A 6875-nucleotide genomic window follows, 5' to 3' on the forward strand; every position below is an offset into this window, starting at 1 on the left:
GGCTAGTGTTAAGTGTCTGAGGCTGAATTTGAACTCAGGGCCTCTTGACTCCAGGGCTGGTGCTCTATTCACTGCACCACCTAGCTGCCCTGTAAGGGATTTTCAAAAAGCCTAATTTTATTCTCCATCATTTTAAACTAACTATTCAAAGAGACCAGGGGGGTATTTTGGAGTCAAGTTGGCAAAATAAGGCAACAAAGGCAACAGCTGCACCTTCAAATGCTTAATGGGACAAAAAAAGATAGCATTATAATTTACTAAAGAAATTAAGAACATAACAGATTTGTAAATCATTACTCAGAGACATACATACGTTCAGAATAAAGCGTTTGTTTAATGCACTAGCATGTGTATGAGGTTATACATTAAAGCAAATGGGTAAACTGAATTACAGCAGTGCAAAGACAACCTTGTGTTCACACAGCCTGGGAATTATGACTACATATTTCCCTCACAGATTCTAAACGGATAACCAATTTTAACCAATCAAACAAATACTCTACAATGACAAAACTTCTAATTCACAATAGATTTTAAAATCTATTTCTTTTTTAAAAAGCTCTCTACCAGAATCACTTAATTCCTCACGGATCTGCAACTATCTCAGAAAAGGGAAATAAGTTAAGAATTGCTTTTTGAAAGTCAGGAAACATCATTACTAGAATAGCTGAACTTTTACCAAAGCATTAGATCAATAGAGGCAGCTATGTGTTACAGTATATAGAGCACTAAGTCTGAAATCAGAGTTCCAATCAGGCTTCAGACACTTACTAGCTATATGATTCTGGACAAATAACTTAACCTTTCTCTGCCTCAGTTTTCTTAATTGTACTTTATAAATGGAATAGCACTTACCTTCCAGGATTGTTGTGAAAATCAAAGAAGATAATATTTGTAAGGAGCTTGGCATAATGCCCAACACAGAGTAGGTACTTAAAAAATGCTTGTTCTCTCCCTCAATACCTCAAGAGATCTGTTGTCCTCTAAAGGACCACAAGTGGTTTTTTTCTCAGTTGATAAAGCCACAACTCCCACTAAACCATAATCCACATTCCACATTGAGACACTGACCCAAAATCAATTTAGAAGGAGACAAAAAGAAGCCAGCTGAACTCACATAATATTACTTTGAATTTAAGATCTAGCTTCAAGATGCTTACTAGCTGTATGATCCTGGACAAGACACTTAACCTATCTCTGCCTCAGCTTTCTTACTGTAAAATGAGGATAACAGTACCTACTCCACAGTGTTGTGAAGACCAAATGAAATAACATTTCTAAAGTGCTTAGCACAGTGTCTGGCATGTGGTAGGTGCTCTATGAATGTTTATTCCCTTCCCCTTTCTTCAGGAGAGTTTTTCTTTTAATATGAATCCACACACAGAAACACATTTTCAAATCCTTAACCCACAAATTCTGATAGGGTGGTGTCTCAGGGCAAGTAGTTTTTGAAAAATCAAATTTGAGGGGTGGCCAGGTGGTACAGTGAACAGAGCACTGGCCCTGGAGTCAGGAGGATCTGAGTTCAAATCCAGTCTCAGACACTTAACACAAAACACTAGCCATGTGACCCTGGGCAAGTCACTTAACCCCAATTGCCCTCCAAAAAAAGCAAAAAAAATAAAATAAAATAAAATTTGGAAAAATCAAATTCAGAACTTGCAAATTGTCCTGTGAAACTGCTTGTCAAAGGACAAATTATCGGATACAACCAATATATTTCCAGTGTTGACAACCTACTGTGAAAGAGTTACCCTGTGTAATCAAAATGATAATCAGTATGATTCAAAGTTGCCTTCTCAAAGAAGATTGATGGGAAAACGAAGTTTCACGTCCTTTTGCCTGCAAAGAATTTTCAACAATGATTGTATAGAAAATCTGAACTGAAAAATCTGAACAATGACACCCGGCTATGTGAAGATAGATTTTTAAATTAAAGTTTGGATTCTGAAGAATCAAAAAGAAATCTACATAGGGACTGAACCCCCTGGAATTCATGGATACACAGTGTCCAGTTTTGATCATCATCCTTCAATAACAAACAATGGCTGCATCAGTGAACAGAAATTATGAGTCATTCAACTCCAGAACAAAGGAGGAAAGAAAACAGTCAAATACCATCCTCAGAAATAGGCTTTTAAATACTTAGGAGAAATGAGTTACAATATCCCATTTTAATTTGGGGCACAAAGTTAAATGGTTAGCATCCTGTTTTCTGCCCAAGTTCATCCTCCAATTTATAATTAGTAATTCTTCCCACACCGACATCCCATCAAGAGCTCTAATCCTTCAGTCTACAATCCTTCACCATTCACTTCCCTATCAATCCACCAATATACTTCTCCCCAGTTGTCTTTCTGGGCTTCAGTGACTCCAACAGGTTTTGAATTATCCACTCCACTATGAGGTCAATTCAGTGTGTACCAAGATCCCCATTCTGCACATTTCCTCCTGCCTAGGTCTTGGGCCATCGCCCAGACTTACCCCAAACTACACAACCTGTCTTAGCATTGCCCTCTCCACCCTCACTCACTAACAACTACACGAGTCCCAAATTCCTCTTTTCCATAGCAGGATGGCTATCATCTCCCTTCAAAGCTTCTATACCTACGCTGCCTCCGAACCACTTTATGGCAAGACGACTTTCCTTTGACCCAGCAGAGCCCCCAAGAACTTTGTGTTGGGACCGAACCTCCTCTGGGCTGCAGCTATCAGCTCCTCTCCCTCCAGAACCGAGTCCCGGTGGCCTGCGTCCATCCCCGCCTCTCCATTTCCCTCCACCCACTAGGTCTTAAGTACGCGGGGTCCCTGGAAACAATCCCCGCTTCCCCCCACGTAGGAGACGCCAGAGCCCCCGTGCCCCCGTCCGCCCTGCTCAAACCTCCCCTCGCCAGAGGCCCCCGCCCCCACTATCTGGGGACCCCGAGATGTGCGACCACCCCGGCCCCCCCCCCCCCCGGCGCGGCAGAACCCCCGATATGCCCAGTCCCGGCAGCCCGCGGTGACCCGCCCCGAGAGGCCCCGTCTCACCTCCCCGCGCCGGAGCTAAGCAGTCCCCGGCCGGGCTGGGCCGCACCGGGCCAGGCCGGGACGAGTGAGCCGGGTTGAGCTGGGCCGGGCCGGCCGAGCCGCGGCGCGCGGAGCTGCTCGGGCCGCGGAGGGCGGCGAGGGGCGGCGGCGGCGGCGGGGGGAGGCCCTCCGGGCCCGGGCGCTGCTGGCTAGCTCCCTCCGGCCGCGCGGCACCTCTCCTCAGTCGGCGGCGCTCGCAGCCTCCGCTCGGGGTCCGCGCCAGAAAGCTTCCCCCTCCCGGCCGGCGTGACCGCCAGGGCCCCCCGGGCGGGAAACAGGAACCTCCGACAGGAAGGTTCCGCTGAGGAAACCCAGCGCTCCCCCGCCAGGGGAAAGAAGGCTAAGAAAGGGAGGGGGGAGGCCCGAAGAGAATGTGACGAGGAGTGGGCTCCAAGGGCCCGAGGGAGCGGCCAGGCCGAGGACGCAGAGCCGCAGCGGCTCCGGGGGGCCGCCTCCCTTCCTCGGACCCCGAGCGGAGCCTCGAGCCTATTCCCCAGCGCCCAGCGCGGCGACCCCGGCTCGGGCTGGCGGCGGCGGCGGCAGCGCTAACAATAGCCCACATTGCTGGACTCGGGGGCGGCCAGCCTGCGCCGCGGGGGCGGGGGCGCCCCCAGACCCACGTCCGCGCCCGGTGGGGACCTCCTGAGGCTCGGCGTGCGTGTGTACATGTGTATCTATTAGAATGTAGACACGCGGAGTAAACTGAGGTCCTGCACGTGCGCGTGTGTACATGTGTATTGGTTAAAATGTACTGTGGATGTGTACACATGTATGTAATTCACACATATACCAATAGTTTTCCACCAATAACTGGTCAACTGATATTGTTTTCAGGAGAATATTTGCAATCTGTTAACCACTACGTGGGGGGGAAAAGTGCTCCAAATCACAATTTAAAGAGACCTACAGATTAAAACAACATTCAGGGTGGCCCTTACACAACGACCTGGCAGCTATAATGGAAATGGGAATGTCGGGCGTTGGGAGGGCTCTGGCAAGCCCGGCACCCTAAATAACGCTCTTGGTGGGAGTGTAAATAAACATCTCCCACTTTTCCACAAAACTTGTGGAATTTGGGGATAAAATCACTAAACTGGTAATACTCTTTGACCGAAAAAATCTCCCTAGGCATAATCCAAGAGGAGAAAGAAAGGTGCCCCGTATACCAAAATAACAACAGAACTTTTTGAAGTGGCAAAGAACTGGAGACAAAGTAGGCTCCCGTCAGTTAGGAAAGCTAGCAGGGGTGTTGAACCTGCAGCCTCAAATTAGGCCATCGAATTAGGTGCTTTTCACAGAACAAATCCCCTTATTAAAAGGATTTATTCTGTAAAACCCAAGGACCTAGAGGGCCACGTGGGGCTAGAGGCTGTAGGTTCCCCACCCCTGCTAAACAGTTGTAGTATACGAATGGAATGGAATATTAATGGGCCAGGAGATACAAACAAATCAACAAGCATGTATTTAGTGCTAGCTATGCAAGGCACTGAGCTAAACACAGAAGATTTTTTAAAAAACGAGTAAAAATTGTCTTTTCCTTAAGAAGCTGATGGGGAAGGCAACATGTCGAGATCAGAACATACAGGTTAGATAACCTCAGAAGGAGAGGGAAATCTTCTAAAGACATGGTGCTCATACCAAGTCTTAATCTTAAAGGAACACAGATTCCAAGAGGAAAAGTATCTCAGAAACAGAGAACAGTGCAAAGATACACCTGTAGGGTTTGAAATGGTGTGAATAAGCAGCATCAAGTAAGCCAGTTCCTATAGCTGAACTATGGAGTGTTTGGAAGGAACATAAGGGTGGATATATAGGAAGGGGCTGGTTGTAAAGAGCTTCAGTGCCAAACAAAGGGCTTTATATTTGATTCTGGACATAATAGGGACCCAGTAAAGTTTATTGAATTGAACTGATAAAGTCGGGCCTAAATTACTTTGGCACCTGAGTAAATGAGTAGACTGGAGTGGAGAGACTTGAGACAGAGATAAGCCAATTAGAAGACTATTGCAATAATCCAGGCAAGAGGTGAGGTTTTGAACTAAGGTAATGTCTCAGTGAGTGGAGAGGGCACATGTACAAGAGATATTAAAAAGTAATTACAAGATTTAGCAACTCCACTAGAGTAAACAAGGGAGAATCATTAAGAGTGATTGAGAATTGATGGGAGCTTTCCCCTGGCAGGTTGTTGAAGAGCCTCCCAAACACTGAGCTAGCTCTGGCAATGCGTGCATCAACTTCATTATCAATGTGTACATCCCTAGAAAGTACACTACCAAGGTAAGTGAACTTATCCACAGCATTCAAAACTTCTCCATTTGCTATAACTGATGATTCCATGTATGGATGATGTGGTGGTGACTGATGGCGCACCTGTGCTTTCTTCGTGTTAATTGTTAGGCCAAAATTAGCACAAGCAGCAGAGAATTGATCCATACTTTGTTGCATCTCAACTTCAGAGGCTGAATCAAAATTTCACAGTCAAAGGGCCACACCTGAGTACTTAGAAGGTCATGGGTGGCCTCAAAGCTAAGTTCCCCACCCCTGGCTCTAGGCTAAAGAAGGACCTGAAGTAGGGTAGGAGGAGACTGGAGAGAGTGAGAGGGATACAAAAGATCTGGAGAGAGAAGTGACAAAATTTGGCTAATGAGGCATGTGGGTGGAGTAAAAGTGATTTAAAGAATGACAAGGTTACCTACCTGGATGACTGGAAGGATTATGGTGTCCTTGAGGAGGAGAAATAATGAGTTCTATTCTGGACATGCTGAGTCTGAGATGCCTAAAGGACAGTCAGTTCAAAATATCTAATAGGCAGTTAATTATATATGGATTGGAACTTAACAGACTAGGCACCTCTTTTAAATCAAACAACCTCACCCTTACAAAAGGAAAGGAGGAGAGGAAAAATGCCGAAGTGTTGTTAGATGAAAAGAAAGGAAAAAGGAGGAATTCATGGTGAATGGTCTCTGTTTTCTCAGTAAAAGTATGAGATGAGGTCTTTAGTTGTGGCAGGGAGGGATAGAAGGTAGTGTGGGAGTTCAAAGGAAAATAGAGAAAGGTTTAAACAGCAACATGGAGAATAGAGAATTAATTAGAGAAAAGTAAAATAGCCTTCCTGCAATGAGGGTCCAGTTGAGATTAGATAATACAAATTTGTAGTGTACCCAGACAGCAGTGATAAGACTTTCTCCAACTCTTTTCAGCAGCACAGGAGAAGCAGAAGAGGCAGATGGTAGAATAAAACATTGAGGTTTGGCAAGAAGTGGACCAAGAAGACAAGGAAGAAAAGTTTCTAGAGTAGAGATGGCACAGTGAATAGAGAGCTGTAAGGGTTATGGGATTTAAAGATCTCCCATGCCCCATGGACGTGCTGACATAGCAGAGCAAGAGAAAAAAAAAGCCGAGCTAACGGTCCTGCAGTTGGCAGTTGGTGGCAGTTGCCTTTTCTTTTTTTTTTTTTTGAGTTAGGACTCCGGCTGAGCACTGCCAGGGGCCGGAGCTGCTGGGAGCACTCTTCCAGGGCGCTGGGTGGTTGCTGTGAGTGGGGAGAGGAGGACCTTTGCCTGAGGTAGCCTGTTCTGTTTTAAAGGCTTGAGAATGTGGGTGCTTTCTACTTTATCTACCTGTGCCAATGTCATAACTACTCTGATGGCTTTCACTTTCTGGTTTTGGGACTCAGTCTTTTGGTATCTTAATAAATTTTCTAGTTTATTTCCCCAAATGGCAAACCTGATGTATTTTGTGATGGATAATTATATCAGCATATTTGTAATCTCTATAGGCATTGTGAATATGGCATTGCTGATACA

At 45.7% G+C, this 6875-nt stretch overlaps 1 protein-coding gene across 1 annotated transcript in view; it reads right to left on the bottom strand.

Moving 5' to 3' along the window:
• RAD54L2 (RAD54 like 2) overlaps positions 1-3137 on the bottom strand; it is a 149173-nt gene extending 146036 nt beyond the window's left edge. Inside the window, exon 1 of the mRNA XM_069095611.1 lies at positions 3031-3137. The gene's annotated coding sequence lies outside the window, so the exon portion shown is untranslated. The remainder of the gene's footprint in view (positions 1-3030) is intronic.
• Between the last annotated feature and the right edge of the window lie 3738 nt (positions 3138-6875).

This window comes from Petaurus breviceps, unplaced genomic scaffold, assembly GCF_028583685.1.
Source record: "Petaurus breviceps papuanus isolate PSGF00001 unplaced genomic scaffold, PetGlider_PUasm1.0 227, whole genome shotgun sequence".
In the NCBI taxonomy this organism is placed as follows: Eukaryota; Metazoa; Chordata; class Mammalia; order Diprotodontia; family Petauridae; genus Petaurus; species Petaurus breviceps.